Source organism: Heptranchias perlo, chromosome 1 (genome assembly GCF_035084215.1).
Source record: "Heptranchias perlo isolate sHepPer1 chromosome 1, sHepPer1.hap1, whole genome shotgun sequence".
NCBI lineage: Eukaryota > Metazoa > Chordata > Chondrichthyes > Hexanchiformes > Hexanchidae > Heptranchias > Heptranchias perlo.
Window position 1 is genome coordinate 11,323,872 of NC_090325.1, and position 16,388 is coordinate 11,340,259.

General features: G+C 45.4%; 2 protein-coding genes across 3 annotated transcripts in view; one reads left to right on the forward strand and one right to left on the reverse strand.

Moving 5' to 3' along the window:
* LOC137316523 (dedicator of cytokinesis protein 2-like) overlaps positions 1-16,388 on the reverse strand; it is a 1,021,473-nt gene that overhangs the window by 476,830 nt on the left and 528,255 nt on the right. The gene's annotated exons all lie outside the window — the stretch shown is intronic.
* The window catches only part of LOC137316723 (INSYN2B protein-like), a 126,793-nt gene continuing 112,595 nt past the window's right edge, over positions 2,191-16,388 (forward strand). The window contains exon 1 of the mRNA XM_067980614.1: positions 2,191-2,357. The gene's annotated coding sequence lies outside the window, so the exon portion shown is untranslated. The remainder of the gene's footprint in view (positions 2,358-16,388) is intronic.

The following is a 16,388-nucleotide window of genomic DNA, read 5'->3' on the forward strand; positions in this document are numbered from 1 at the left end:
TTTCTTCCCGGGGAGAATCGGGGAGATGTGTTGTCCACAACTTGGGATGTGGACAACACTGGCCTGGCCGCATTTATTACCCGTCCATAGTTGCTCTGCGCCTTGCTTTCTTTGGATCAATTGTTCTTGCAACTGAGTGGCTTGCTCAGCTAATTCAGAAGGCGTTCGAAGTCAACCACGAGGTGTGAGACCAGAGTCACGTGAGGGCTGGATCAGGTAGGAACAGTAGGCTTCTTCCCCTGAAGGACAATAGTGAACCAGTTGGGTTTTTTCACCAATCTTTCATGGGCATTTTTTTCCCTTGTTGCAGACGTATTAAATTCATTTGCACAAGTTGTCATCGTGAGATTGGAACTCTCAACTTCTGGGTTCCTAATCTAGTACCCTAACCACTAGCAGGTTTCTGCCTTAACATCTATCCCTCAGTCAATATTACAAAAAGAGAAACAGATCAACTGGTCATTCACCTCACTGCTGTTTGTGAGATCTTGCTGTGCGCAAAACAGGCGCATCTGGCTCGGTAACAGTCATCGCACTGCAAAAAGTATTGCGCAAAGCGTTCAGAGGTGTTTCAAGGTGATAAAGTGTTATGTCAGTGCAACTTCAATTATTACATCCATCTCTCTTGCTCCTGCCACTTCATCTTTTAAACTCACTGTTCACAAAGAGGAAAGGAATGGCGAGACACCAATTTCCAAATGTTTCATCTAACAGCAATCTCACGAACTGCCACTTGTGATGAAACGTTCCCCCCTCCCCAAACCCCCGTGGTTTTCTCGTTCCTTTTTCCTTAAGTCGTCGAGTGTTCTCTTTTTGGTCAGGCTCCTCCGACCCTAGTTTCCAGCATGCGGTCAGGACCCTCTCCTCCAACCCCCTACCCCACACTCTCCTTCCACGCTCCCCTCACCCCACCTTAGCCCGGGGGGCACTAAGGCCAATTGTAGCAGTAAGAAAGATATGGTGCCTTTCATAAAACTCAGGACGTCCCAAAGTGCTTTACAGCCAATGAAGTACTTTTGAAGTGTCGTCACTATTGCAATGTAGGAAACGCTGCAGACAATTTGCGCACAGCAAGATGCCGCAAACAGCAACAAGATAAATGACCAGGCAAACTGTTTTTTTAGTGATGTTGGTTGAAGGATAAATATTGACCAGGACACCGGAGAGAACTTCCCTGCTCTCCTTCGAAATGGTGCCACCGGATATTTTACGTCCACCTGCGAGGCCACCTCGATTTAACGTCTCATCGGAAAGACGGCACCTCCGACACTGGGTGGGGGTGTCGGCTTGGATTTTGCGCTCAGGTCTCTGGAGTAGGACTTGAACCCACGACCTGCCTGACTCTGAGAGTGTTACCCACTGAGCCACAGCTGACTGCAACTGCTGCTCTGGGCTGGGGCCGGCTGACTCAGCACAGCAGGATCGATCCTGGGACTCTTTTTTTTTCCGTGTCATTGTTACTCCTCCGACAACGTGCTTTGGGAGGGGGGAGGACCTCAGGGAGATTGTAGAACTTCAGGGGATCTACGCTGAGTGCTAAATCACCGTCTAGCGCAGCAGTCTGCCTTTGAAGCTGGTTTAGAACACAGCCCTGTCTGGGGACTGACACACTGCAAAAAGACATGAACTACATCAATGTTACCTATGTTGCATTGTACTGATTGTCGGAACAGAGTGGGGCTGGGTGAAGGGGGGTGCAGGAGCAGCAACACACTCACACGCACACACACACACACACACTGCTGAAAAGAACTCCCATCAGCATGGGTGAGAGAATTCATAATTACCTCACAAGTGACGTGCTTTCATCAGCAGCTGGGAGTCTTGTGAAGCACATTCAATCTCCTCCCCTTCAGAACTCCAGCCCATCACCCCCTGTCCTCTGCAGAAACTGTAGAGCGGTAGAGACTGAAAGCTTGCCCGCTAGAGCTTCGAACCCACACTGACACACACACACACACACACACTGACACTCTCAGGAGTAAGGCTCACACATGCTCTCACACACTCACACGTCGGTCCTACCATGAGGAGCCTCGACTGATCATCAGCCTGGAATATACCTCTTTTACCAGGACTTGGAGGAATAGAACGAGAAGGGGGAAGGAGGGGGGGGGGTAGGGAGGGAGGAGGGCTCATTGGCTGTAAGATGCTGTCGGAGAGAGCTACGATGATCAGTGTTAAAGGCAGACCGTCCAGAGTGCCGAGCAGGATCCCTCAGCTGGTGTTTTTACCTTTCATCGGGAGGGAACTTCCCTTTGTAAAAAATGCTGCTTTTCTGAGGTAAAAAGAGAGAGAGAGAGAGAGCCACACACAACTGAGGAGAAACTAAGGATGCAATTGCTGCCAATCTGCAGGTAGGTGGGGCTTTATATACTTATATCTGATAAAGAAGCAATTTCTTTCCAGAGAATGGAAACTTTGACTTCATGTATTGTATTTCTATTTTCTCTCAGTTCTTTAATTTCTAATATTTAGTGGAGATGAAGCACTCTGTTCACTACCAACTATACAACAGCCACAACGAGATTTGAGATCTGAATGTCTTTTTTTGTTCTGAATCCTATGGATTTGGCTTGTCTGAATCATTTTTTTGTTGGGCTTAAGACCGAGCTTTTGGTAGGGGGTGATTTCTGCCTGAGCATGGGTTACAAATTGCACGCGCGCGTGTGTGTGTGTGTGTAGGTGTGCAAGGAGCGTGTGTGTGGAAAGCTACCCGAGCCTCTGAGTGTGCATGATTTCCTCCACTCAAAATCAGCTGCACTCTTCAACCAGTGATTCACTTAACCCTTCAAGGTGAGCAGCACGTGTACAGCGGGACCTTGACATTAAAGACTCCTCTTTTCACAAAACTTTTCTTTTCCACCAGCCTATCCCTCCCCTCATCTCTGAAAGATTCAATAGTAACTTTCAAAAGGAGAATTGGATAAATACTCGAAAAGGAAAAGATTGCAGGGCTATGGGGAAAGAGCAGGGGAGAGTGGGGCTAATTGGATAGCTCTTTCAAAGAGCCGGCACAGGCACGATGGGTCGAATGGCCTCCTTCTGTGCTGTTAGATTCTATGATCTCTGATTCAGCCAGAAGGTTTAGTATGAAGCTGACAGCTCAATCCTCAATAAGGCTTCGTGCTTCCTGCCCCCTTGACCCTATAACGTGAAGAATCTGGAGATCAGTTTGTAATAAAGAAAGAAGGAACTTGCATTTATGTAGCGCCTTTCATGACTGCAGGATGTCCCAAAGTGCATTACAGCCAATGAAGAACTTTTGAAGTGCAGTCATTTTTGTAATGTAGGAAACGCGGCCGCCAATTTACACACAGTAAGGCCCCAGAAACAGCAATATGATTATGATCAGACAATCTGTTTTTTTAGTTGTTGGTTGAGGGATAAATGTTGGCCAGGACACCGGGGAGAACTCCCCTGCTCTTCTTTGAAATAGTGCTGTGGGATCTTTTACATCCACCTGAGGGGGCAGACGGGGCCTCGGTTTAACGCCTCATCCGAAAGACGGTACCTCCGACAGTGCAGCACTCCCCCAGGACTGCACTGTAAGTGTCAGCTTGCCAACTCACCCGCTGTCAGTGCCGCCCGCTGTCGGCGGGGAGTGCCGCCCGCTGTGAGCTTGTATCAGAAATGCAGACGGCGCAAGCCCAAATTTCCAGATTGCGCGGCCTGTGGGCAAGGCTAAGAACTCCCACCCCCCCCAAAACCCCTCCCACCACCCTCCCCCCTGCAGGCATATATACATCTACACACATAGGCATGCACATATAAACATAATCATACACACACACACACGCACACGCACAGCTTATTCAGAAAATGAATCCTTTTAAACTCTCTGTGTCTGATATCTTTTGCTTGCATTCCAGTCACCGCACTTCACAAGTAATTCATTGTGTGAGCTCCTTGAATTGTTTAATGTGATAAGGAATATTAAAAATTCAAGCACAATGGTACATTATCTTTCCCATTGTAATTATTCATATTCTGCTCAAAACTACATTGAACATCTCCTGGAGCCTGTGTTTAGAAGCTGGTGTTTATGGGGTTAACTCAGCAAACTTTTTCCCTTCTGCTGCTGCTGATCCTCAGATTAACTATTTCAGGACGACGGTAGCAGAAATGTCACGGGAAATGTAAGTTCTGTTGTGAATCTGTGGGTAAGGGTTGCCAACTCTGGTCGCACCTATTCCAGGAGATTTCATCACATGACCTCCCGCCTCCGCCTGCGCCGCCCCCAAACTCCCGCCATTGGTCGTCCAACATGTCCATCCTCGCGACGCACCACTTCCCAAGCCAATTGGAAAGCGAACAGACTCTTCGTTACCCAATTGGGTGGTACTTAACTGTCAATCAAAGAGTCCTTTCTCCCCCCACAACCCCCACCCCCATCTCCAATATTTTTACAACTAATAAAAGTATTACAAAGAAAATGATTTTATTTCTCCTGGGTGTTTGCTCGCAGCGGGGGATTAACCTTTAATTGCTGGAGACTTCAGGGCAATCCTGGAGGGTTGGCGACTCTATCTGTGGGTCAGGGTCTGTCAACCCTCCACTGTGTGAGCAGTGTGTCTTCTACATTTCGAGAACAGAAGGAAACTAAGGCGTGATCCGATCGAGGTGTTTAAGATGATTAAAAGATTTGATAGGGTAGATAGAGAGAAACTATTTCCTCTGGTGGGGGGAACCCAGAGCAGGGGATCATTACCTTAAAATTAGGCCGTTCAGGGGTGAAATCAGGAAGCACTTCTTCAGAAACGGGTGGTGGAAATCTGGAACCCTCTTCCCCCTAAAAGCTGTTAAGGCTGGGGGTCAATTGAAAATGTCAAGCCTGAGATTGATAGATTTTTGTTAGGCAAGGATATTAAGGGTTATGGAACCAAGGCGGGTAGATGAAGTTAAGATACAGATCAGCCATGATCTAATTGAATAGCAAGCACGAGGGGCTCAGTGGCTACTCCTGTTCCTATTAAACTGAATGAACAGAGTCTGGAGAGGGTTGGGGGTTTGCACTGTTTACTGTCAATAGGGGCATTGGCTTTATTTGCCTCACATCTCCGTAATCCCTGCTCTACATCACTCTGCTGTGGGAAGGAATATTTAGAGTGCATTTTTTTTTCTCCCAGTTTGAAAGTTCAACAGAGGCGTAAGTGTCTCACAGATTGAAACACAGATGCACAGGGAAACGACTTAATGATGCTTGGGGTTCCACGGTTTGTGTGAGTTCCCGTGTGAAATGAATTCTGTTCTTGGTGACTAGGTTTATAAAATGTTTAAAATTTCTAAACTGCCCACTGCTGGTGGTTATTGATTTAATGAATTCTATTCCTGATTCTGCGCACCATTATCCCTGAGTAATGGTGAGGGGGGAGGGAATGTGAATTTTAAAGGGGCACTGTCTTTTTTTTTAAAAAAAAGTATCGTGACAAAGCTAGTTTTTCTTTTCAGTTGTGTCAGGGTGATGTCAGGCACAAGTGCTCTGATACATTGTCAGCTGTGGCTCTGTGGATAGCATTATCGCCTCTGAGTTAGAAGGTTGCGGGTTCAAAACTAACTCCAGGGCCTTGAGCATATAATTGAGGATGACGTTCCAGTGCAGTGCTCGAGAGTGCTGTATTGTCGGAAGTGCCGTTTTTCGGATAAGACATTAAACTGAGGCCCTCTCAGGTGGATGTAATAGATCCCATGGCATTATTTTGAAGAAGAGCAGGGGAGTTCCCTCCAGTGTCCTGGGCCAATATTTATCCCTCAACCAACATCACTAAAAAACAGATTATCTGGTCATCATCTCATTGCTGCTTGTGGGATCTTGCTGTGCGCAAATTGGCTGCCCCGTTTCTTACGTTGCAACAGTGACTACACTGCAAAAAAGTACTTCATTTGCTGTAAAGTGCTTTGAGACGTCCTGAGACTGTGAAAGGCACTGTAGAAATGCAAGTTTTTCTTTTCTTTTTTGATGAGAGTTCCTGTGGCCACATTATAAATATAATCATGAAAACTTCCTCCTCTCCATGCTTCCAGTGAATGGTAAATGCCTTCCTTGCGAACTTGTTTGCAATGAGACTACATTTGGCAACCAAAAAAATAAATTTCAGGCCCTCCTGTTATGTCGGTGTAGGCAAATAAAATGATGTTTTGCCAAGCATTGTTGATGAAGGCAGTGCCTCTTTAATTCAAGGAGTTCATTTCCTACCACATGCTGTGACCTTTTTGCACGATTCATTGAATGAAGTATTTTGAGCAGGATATTTATTATCTTTATTTGGCTGTCTGTCTCTACGCCATTTAGATTGTTTTCTAAACTAAAGTGCTAATCTGTGACAAATTCTGGTGATTGAGGAAACTTATGTTAATGCTTATATTGAATTAGCTTCCATCTGCCTATCACTTATCTTTCTACTGGGTCTGCTCTCTCTGGCTACTTTTCTCTCTGTGTCTCCCTACTGTCTCTCTTTAGCTCTTTCTCTATTGTTTCATTTTCTGTCTCCCTACTGTCTCAATGTCTGCTGTTTCTCTATTTACCCTCTATCTACCATCTCTTTCCTCTCTCTATCTGCTGCTTCTCTCCCTTCCTACTGTTTCTCACTGTTTACTGTTTCTCTCCCCCTCCCCATTGCCTCTCCCTGTCTGCTACTTTCCTCTCTCTCTACTATCTCTGTCTGTATGTTGAGTCCACCTCTCTCTGTCTGCTATCTTTGTCCAATATCATTCTTCGTATGTCACTCTGTCTGCTATTCCTCTCTATAGGTCTACTGTTTCCTACTCTCTCTGTGTCCGCCTTATATCTGTTTGCTGTCTGTATTTCTCTGCTGGCTTCCTACCTACGCCTGCTGTTTCTCTCTCCCTCCGAATGTCTCCCTTGTCTCTTACACCATCTCTGTCTGCCATCTCTCTTTCTCTATCTTTGCTTCGCTGTATGCTGTCTCGCCTATCTTCTGTCTGTCTTTTCCTCTCTGTCTACCTTCACTTTGGCGGCTGTCTACCTGTCTGCCTTCCTCTCATTTTCTCTATGAGAAATAAAAACCCCACGGGAAAAGTGATCCATCTGTGACTAAGTAAAGAAGTTATGGACGTCATTAGATTATAATGTTGCAAAGAAGAGTAGTAAGCCTGAGGATTGGGAGAGTTTTAGAAACCAGCAAAGGATGACCAAAAATTGATAAAAAGGGAGAAAATAGAATATGAAAATAAACTAGCAAGAAATGTAAAAATGGATTGTAAGAGCTTCTACAAGTATGTGAAAAGGAAGAGAATAGCAAAAGAAAATCATGGCCCCTTAGAGGCTGAGACAGCAGAAATTATAATGGGCAATAAGAAAATGGCAGAGACATTAAACAAATATTTTGTATCTGTCTTCACAGTAGAAGACACAAAAAGCATACCAGAAATAGTGGGGAACCAAGCGACTAATGGCAGGAGCTGGAGTGCATCCTGGATCCTCAAAATAAAATTATAATTTGACACTGTTATTTGGTTTGATTTGTTTTAAATAAAACACACCCTAACCATCCCCACTTCTTATTAAAGGGGGGCCTATAAACATACAAAAAAAGAAAAAAAAGGGTCCAATGAGAGTGAGGAACTTAAAGTAATTAATCTCAGTAAAGAAAAAGTACTAGAGAAACTAATGGGACTAAAAGCCAACAAATCCCCTGGACCTGATGGCCAACATCCCAGGGTTCTAAAAGAGGTGGCTGCAGAGATAGCGGATGCATTGGTTGTGATCTTCCAAAATTCCCTAGATTCTAGAACGGTCCCAGTGGATTGGAAGGTAGCAAATGTAATCCCGCTATTCAAGAAAGGAGGGAGAGAGAAAACAGGGAACCACAGGCCAGTTAGCCTGACTTCAGTCGTTGGGAAAATGCTGGAATCCATTATTAAGGAAGTGGTAACAGGGCACTTAGAAAACCATAATATGATTAGGTAGAGTCAACATGGTGTTATGAAAGGGAAATCGTGTTTGACAAATTTATTAGAGTTTTTTGAGGGTGTAACTAGCAGGGTAGATAAAGGGGAACCAGTGGATGTAGTATATTTGGATTTTCAAAAGGCATTCGATAAGGTGCCACATAAAAGGTTGTTACACAAGATAAGGGCTCATGGGGTTGGAGGTAAAAATTAGCATGGATAAAGGATTGGTTAATGGACAGAAAACAGAGAGTAGGGATAAACGGGTCATTTTCAGGTTGGCAGGCTGTAACTGGTGGGGTGCTGCAAGGATCAGTGCTTGGGCCTCAGCTATTTACAATCTATATTAATGACTTGGATTAAGGGACCGAGGGTAGTGTATCCAAATTTGCTGACGATACAAAGCTAGGTGGGAAAGTAAGCTGTGAGGAGGACACAAAGAGTCTGCAAAGGGATATAGACAGGTTAGGTGAGTGGGCAAGAAGGTCGCAGATGGAGTATAATGTGAGGTTATTCAGTTTGGTGGGAATAGAAAAACAGAATATTTTTTAAATGGTGAGGAACTATTAAATGTTGGTGTTCTGGGGGATTTGGGTGTCCTCGTACAAGAAACACAAGAAGTTAGGTACAGCAAGCAATTAGGAAGGCAAATGGTATATTGGCCTTTATTGCAAGGGTTTGGAGTACACAGATGCTGAGAGGCTCTTTCCCCTGGCTGGAGAGTCTAGAACTAGATGGCATAGTCTCAGGATAAGGGGTCGGACATTTAAGGCTGAGGAGGAATTTCTTCACTGGGGGTTGTGAATCTTTGGAATTCTCTAGAGGGCTGTGGATGCTGAGTCATTGAGCGTATTCAAGGCTGAGATAGATAGATTTTTGGACTCTAGGGGAATCAAGGGATATGGGGATCAGGCAGGAAAGTGGAGTTGAGGTCGAAGATGAGCCATGATCTTATTGAATGGCGGATCAGGCTTGAGGGGCCGTAGGGCCTACTCCAGCTCCTATTTCTTATGTTCGTATGATGTCCCTTTCTGTCTATCTGCTGTCTCTCTATTGACTCTATATGCTAACTCTGCAATCCCTATTTGTTGGCTGTCTCTCTTTCACTGACTGTTAATGGAGGGAACAGTCTGTCACCTAATGCTGTGAAGACAACTCAGTTGGAGCATTCAAAAAGCAATTTTTTAAAATTCATTCATGGGATGTGGGCGTCGCTGGCGAGACCTGCATTTATTGCCCATCCCTAATTCAAAAAGGAATTGCACGGATGTAGCAGAGAGGAAAGGATTTTTCATTCCTACGACATATGGGGTGTTCCCTATCTCTTAAATTGGATATTTTTCACAATCAGATATCAATTTATTTATGTACCAACTCTCCTGTATGTAGGTAGTTGCAGTTGATAAATAAATAAGAATTAAGAGGGAGGTGAGAAATAATGTTTCATCACACACAAGTTGGTCAGAATGTGGAATTCTCTGCCACAAATGGTTGTTGAAACAGAGTCTATAAATTGTTTTAAAACAGAATTAGACAGTTGCTCAAAAAGTAGAATATTGAAGGGTATGGGGAGCGAGCAGGAGAGCGAGATTAGTAGCTCATGCGGAGAAACGTACCAGCAGATTTTATGACGGGCTGAAAGGCCTGTCTCTGTGCTGTAATATTCTATGGGGTTGAAATTGGACTACAGGTGATATCCCGCCCAATCTGCTTTCCCATTGAAGTCCAATATAAAACGAGATGTTGATTCGCTGTTGCTCATTTTACACTAATGCCAAGTTCCGCATGATTGTAACATACAGTGGAAAGATACAGATTCCATCTCTGTACCTATATAACTCTGCACCTATAAATATACCATATTGAACTATAAATACTTACCTACATATCAATGCATGAATCTACTTATCTCGGAACTGTATCTGTTACATAGAATTACATAGAATTTAAAGCACAGAAACAGGCCATTCGGTCCAGAACTGGCTGCCCCTCCAGCCAAGCTGTTCCAGTACAGCTACAACAGGGGCATCTACCCGACAATGTGGAAAATTGCCCAGATATGCCCTGTCCACAGAAAGCAGGACAAATCCAATCCAGCCAATTACCGGTCCATCAGTCTACTCTCAATCATCAGCAAAGTGATGGAAGGTGTCGTCGACAGTGCTATCAAGCGGCACTTACTCACCAATAACCTGCTCATTGATGCTCAGTTTGGGTTCCGCCAGGACCACTCAGTGTCAGACCTCATTACAGCCTTGGTTCAAACATGGACAAAAGAGCTGAATTCAAGAGGTGAGGTGAGAGTGACTGCCCTTGACATCAAGGCAGCATTTGACCAAGGAGCCCTAGTAAAATTGAAGTCAATGGGAATCAGGGGGAAAACTCTCCAGTGGCTGGAGTCATACTTAGCACAAAGGAAGATGGTGGTGGTTGTTGGAGGTCAATCATCTCAGCCCCAGGACATTGCTGCAAGAGTTCCTCAAGGCAGTGTCCTAAGCCCAGCCATCTTCAGCTGCTTCATCAATGACCTTCCCTCCATCATAAGATCAGAAATGGGGATGTTCGCTGATGATTGCACAGTGTTCAGTTCCATTCGCAACCCCTCAGATAATGAAGCAGTCTGTGCCCGCATGCAGCAAGACCTGGACAACATCCAGGCTTGGGCTGATAAGTGGCAGTCTAACCACCTCTCCTTTACATTCAACGGCATTACCATCGCCGAATCCCCCACAATCAACATCCTGGGGGTCACCATTGACCAGAAACTTAACTGGACCAGCTACATAAATACTGTGGCTACAAGAGCATGTCAGAGGCTGGGTATTCTGCGGCGAGTGACTCACCTTCTGACTCCCCAAAGCCTTTCCACCATCTACAAGGCACAAGTCAGGAGTGTGATGGAATACTCTCCACTTGCCTGGATGAATGCAGATCCAACAACACTCAAGAAGCTCGACACCATCCAGGACAAAGCAGCCCGCTTGAGTGGCACCCCATCCACCACCCTAAACATTCACTCCCTTCACCACTGGCGCACAGTGGCTGCAGTGTGTACCATCCACAGGATGCATTGCAGCAACTCACCAAGGCTTCTTCGACAGCACCTCCCAAACCCGTGACCTCTACCACCTAGAAGGACAAGAGTAGCAGGCACATGGGAACAACACCACCTGCACGTTCCCCTCCAAGTCACCCACCATTCCGACTTGGAAATATATCGCCGTTCTTTCATCATTGCTGGGTCAAAATCCTGGAACTCCCTTCCTAACAGCACTGTGGGAGAACCTTCACCACACGGACTGCAGCGGTTCAAGAAGGCGGCTCACCACCACCTTCTCAAGGGCAATAAATGCTGGCCTCGCCAGCGACGCCCATATCCCATGAACGAAAAAAAAACAGGTCTGTGCCAGTGTTTATGCTCCATACGAGCCTCCTCCCGCCCTACTTCATCTAACCCTATCAGCACATCCTTCTATTTCTTTCTCCCTCATCTACTTATCTAGCTTGCCCTTAAATGTAACTATGCTATTGGCCTCAACCACTTCATGTGGTAGCAAGTTCCACATTCTAACCACTTAGATTAAGGGGCTGAAAATCCATGACTGTGTTGTTGGGCTCCTCCCTGTAACTTGAGCGGGGGGTGGGAACGGCAGGGTCCCCCAGAACGGCCAGAAAAGTAAGTCAGGACTCTGATTCGTCAGGTTCTGCCCTTGAGCTGAATCTGGGAAATGGCTTGTTGGTGACAGAGCATCCACCTGCCTTAATCATGGTCATTGACGTAGGAAGGGGGAAGCACTAGGAGCAGGGGCTCTAAACATAAGAAAATTAAGTACAGGACTAGGCCACTCAACCCTCGAGCATGCTCTGCGGTTCAATTACATCACGGCTGATCTGTACCTCAACTCCATTTACCATCTTTAGCTCCATATCCCACCAGAGTTTTACTATGATCCAATGTATGGTTGACAGAGATACACCTGGTGAGAACGGGGTGGGGGGCAACTTCTCGATTGGGACAGAAGTGAAGGGGTAGAAGTTATGCTACAGCTATACAAAGCCCTGGTTAGACCACACCTGGAGTACTGTGTTCAATTCTGAGCACCGCACCTTAGGAAGGATATATTGGCCTCGGAGGGAGTGCAGCGTAGATTTACCAGAATGATACCTGGACTCCAAGGGTTAAATTTTGAGGAGAGATTACACAAACCAGGGTTGTATTCCCTAGAATTTAAAAGATTAAGGGATGATTTGATCGAAGTTTTCAAGATATTAAGGGGAACTGATAGGGTAGATAGAGAGAAACTATTTCCGCTGGTTGGGGAGTCTAGGACTAGGGGACACAGCCTAAAAATTAGAGCCAGGACTTTCAGGAGTGAAGTTAGGAAACACTTCAACACGCAAAGGGTGGAAGAAGTTTGGAACTCTCTTCTGCAAACGGCAGTTGACGCTAGCTCAATTGTTAATTTTATATCTGAGATTGATAGATTTTTGTTAAGGTATTAATGGATATGGGGCTAAGGTGGGGATATGGAGTTAGGTCACAGATCAGCCATGATCTCATTGAATGGCGGAACAGGCTCGTGGGGCTAACTCCTGTTCCCATCTTCCTATGTTCCAAATATCTAGGGGCAAACATTTTTTTTTCCCCTGCAGTTTTTAAAGCAGTGCTCTTATCAAGGGGTTACCCATGAGTTTCTTCCTGAGGCAGACCCAGCACCACATTAGCCCCACCCTTGGCCCAGCACTCCTCCGACAGACTGTTCAGGGCCTCAATCATCGTGGGTGCCCAGATGTGTCCTTAATCGTGCGGATACCTGTCCCCATTTGCCGGACAGTCCTCCGGGGTCAGCAGCAGAGGTTCCCAATGGGCTCAATCCCAGCGTAAGTGCCAGGATCGATGGCTCAGCCATCTTCTGCCCCTGTACGTTTAGCTGAAATGCACAATGGGGTTAGTTAGCATCTAACTTTCTAGAAGATGCAGGATAATGTTTCGGGCTGAATTATCAGCTCAATCTTGCCTCTGAGCCAGAAGGTCATGGGTTCAAGTCCCAATCCAGATGCTTGAGCACATAATACAGGCTGACACTCCAGTGCAGTAAGGAGGCTGCACGGTCGGAGGTGCTGTCTTTAGATGAGACGTTAGACCGAAGCCCCACCTGACCTCTCTGTTGACATAATAGATCTTATGGCACATTTCAAAGAAGAGCAGGGGAGTTCTCCCCGGTGTTCTGGCCAATATTTATCCCTCAACCAACATCACTAAAAAACAGATTATCTGGTCATAATCACATTGCTGTCTGAGGGGCCTTGCTGTGCACAAATTAGCTGCCAGGTTTCCTACATTACAACAACTGTACTTCAAAAGTACTTAGTTGGTTGTAAAGCGCTTTGGGATATCCTGATGTCATGACAGTCACGATATAAATGCTAGTTCTTTCATTCTTTAGTATTGTCAACAAAGCTGGGCTCTCTGGAAGATTCCACCAAAAACATTAGGCCCAAAAAGCTTATCTCTCTTGACTGATCTCAGCTCCAATGACCGACTTTCTCTCCATATCCATCAATGCCTCCAAGACACATGTCATTGTCTCTTGATCCCCTTTACCACCCACTTCAAAGTCCTTCCCTGGTAGCTTATTCCACAAACCTGTTACTCATTTACTGATATGTGAACCCTCCAGCAGCACTCAATCCAATCAGAATAATAAGACAGGCCCCACCTGTGGTTTTATGTGCTGGGCTAATCCCCTTACTAATCCCCAATAAACTTCCCAGTGTTCCCCAATAAACTTCCCAGTGTTCCCCAATAAACTTCCCAGTGTTCCCCAATAAACTTCCCAGTGATCCCAGGTGCTGAAAGGACTTTTTCTTCTGTAACGAGGGGTACAGAAAATCAGCAGATTCAGTGAGAACCATTGACACCTTAGATCTTATGTTAGTGGAGGACTTGATCAGTGATACCACACCGTCAATGGACAATGGGGGCATGGAGTGTGGAGGAAAACAGGACAGGGTTAAAGGTGAAGATGTCAGGAAGGGTAAATACTGTTTTACTTGATTATTTTTTGGGATTAACCACCCTGTTTACTGTTGCCACCTTTACGTGCAGTTACATTTGTGAGTTTATTTCTGGTTCTAAGCATTTGCCTATGGGAGGTTTCCAAACCTTTTATCTTGTTCGTGTTGTCAGTCTGACATGACAGCCTTTAACTGAGGAGTAATTGGGGCACCTCCTAGGCAATTTACCAGGTTATTGAACAGAGCAGCCTGAAATGACACGATCAATGATAAGGACATTAGAAAGTATTTCGAGTGAGAAAAGGGGCATTCTACCCATCAAGCCCACTTCTTCCACAGCTCACATTCAATCTTAATATTATGGACTCTATCTCACCCATTTTATCTCCTTCCCCAGCCCACATACACTCCAGGTGTTAACCGTGGCTCAGTGGGTAGCACCCTCGCCCCTGAGTTGGAAGGTTGTGGGTGGAGAGACTTGAACATGTAATCTAAGCTGACACTTCAATGCGATACTGAGGGAGTGCTGCACTGTCGGAGATGCCGCCTATCGGATGAGACATTAAACCAAAGCCTCCGTCTGCCCTCTCGGGTGGGTGTAAAAGTTCCCATGATGCTATTCGAAGAAGAGGAGGGGAGTTCTCCCTGTTGTCCTGGCCAATATTTATCCCTGAACCAATGTGACTAAAACAGATGATCTCGTCATTTATCTAGTTGCTGTTTGTGGAATCTTGTTGTGCGCAAATTGGATGCAGCATTTCCTACATTACAACAGTGACTATACTTCATTGGCTGTAAAGCGCTTTGAGACGACCTGAGGTCATGATAAGCGTTATATAAATACAAGTCTTTCTTTTTATTCACCCTATCATGTACACTACCCCCCCCCCCCCCCATTTAATCTGAGGGAAGGTTCTGAACTCCTTAATCCCAAAAAAGTAATCAAGTAAAACTTTGTTCACCCTTCCTTACGTTCCATATACATTCCCTGCATTGCTTTCCTCCACACTCCATGCATGACCCTTGTCCACTGGCCCTGTGACAGTGTGGTGTAATGACATCAATGATCATGTCCTCCACTAGCCCATGATCTAAGGTTTGCCAGGTGTCCATGGATCTCACTGCAGCAGCCACGACATCTCCAGATTTTCTGTCCTCAGCATTGTAGAAGAAAATGACCCTTTCATTGCCTCTCCACACAGGGAGGCAGACTCAGAAATACGTAGAAGCAACAACACGGCAACAGGTCTTTTGGCTCAACCAATCCGTGTCGGTGTTTACCATCCACGTGAGAAAATGGATCTAATCACATCTAATCACCCATCCTGAAGGATTGAGGATGCTTGAGAATCAGGAAAAAGAGCCAAAGTGATGCATCGGAATATTCACTGTGAATATCTTTACAGCACTGAAAACACAGAATGAGGGTTCAAGTGGAGATCACCTCATACAAGAGGTAGATACCCTGTAATATAAGTCGGGGTCAATGTGGTCTCCTGGACTAGATTTGATCACCTAAAGGGGTTGGAGTGGAAGGAAGAGCAGAAAATTCTCCCAGTATCCTTAGCCAACATTCCCTTTCTCAACCGACAAGACACCGTGGCATAAAACATGCACACTGGACAGTCAGCTCATGCCTGTTTGTGGGATCTTGTGCAAACTAGCTGCTACGTTTACCCGCATGACATCAATCACTACACTTCAAATTAATTCACCATGTGTTAAGTTTGAGGGATGATTAATATGTAAAGACAAGTTTGCTTTTCACGGAACTATGGATCAGTTACACGCTCCAACAAGTCACAAGGTCCAGTAGACGATTTTTCTATCGCTTTCGTCGTTTCATCATCTCACCTATTTTAAATTTGTCTTTTGGATGATAATTTCTCTGGTTTTACAGAGCCTGACATTTTCTCAGCTCGGGATGGCATGAATTCCCTCGTTTACAAGTTAATCTTTCAATCTACACGCTCACACTTGAACACCACTCGTACCTCTTGATTAGTTGTCCATCACCTCCCGATTGCTAACATTCTAAAGTGAGAATATTTCTGTTCCTCACTTTCACAGTGCACTTGATGTCAGCCGTGGCTCAGTGGGTAGTGCTGTCACCTCTGAGTCAGAAAGTCGTAGGTTCAAGTCCCACTCCGGTGACTCAAGCACAAAACCTAGGCTACTCCCAGTGCAGTACTGTCGGAGGTGCCGTCTTTTGAATGAGATGTTAAACCGAGGCCCCGTCGGCCCTCTCAGGTGGATGTAAAAGATTCCATGGCGCTATTTCGAAGAGGAGCAGAGGGGTTCGTCCCGGTGTCCTGGCCAATATCTATCCCTCAACTAACATCGCTAAATCTGGTCATTATCACATTGTGGGACCTTGCTGTGCGCAAATCGGCTGCCGAGTTACAACAGGGACTACACTTCAAAAGTACTTCATTGATTGTAAAGCGCTTTGGGGCATC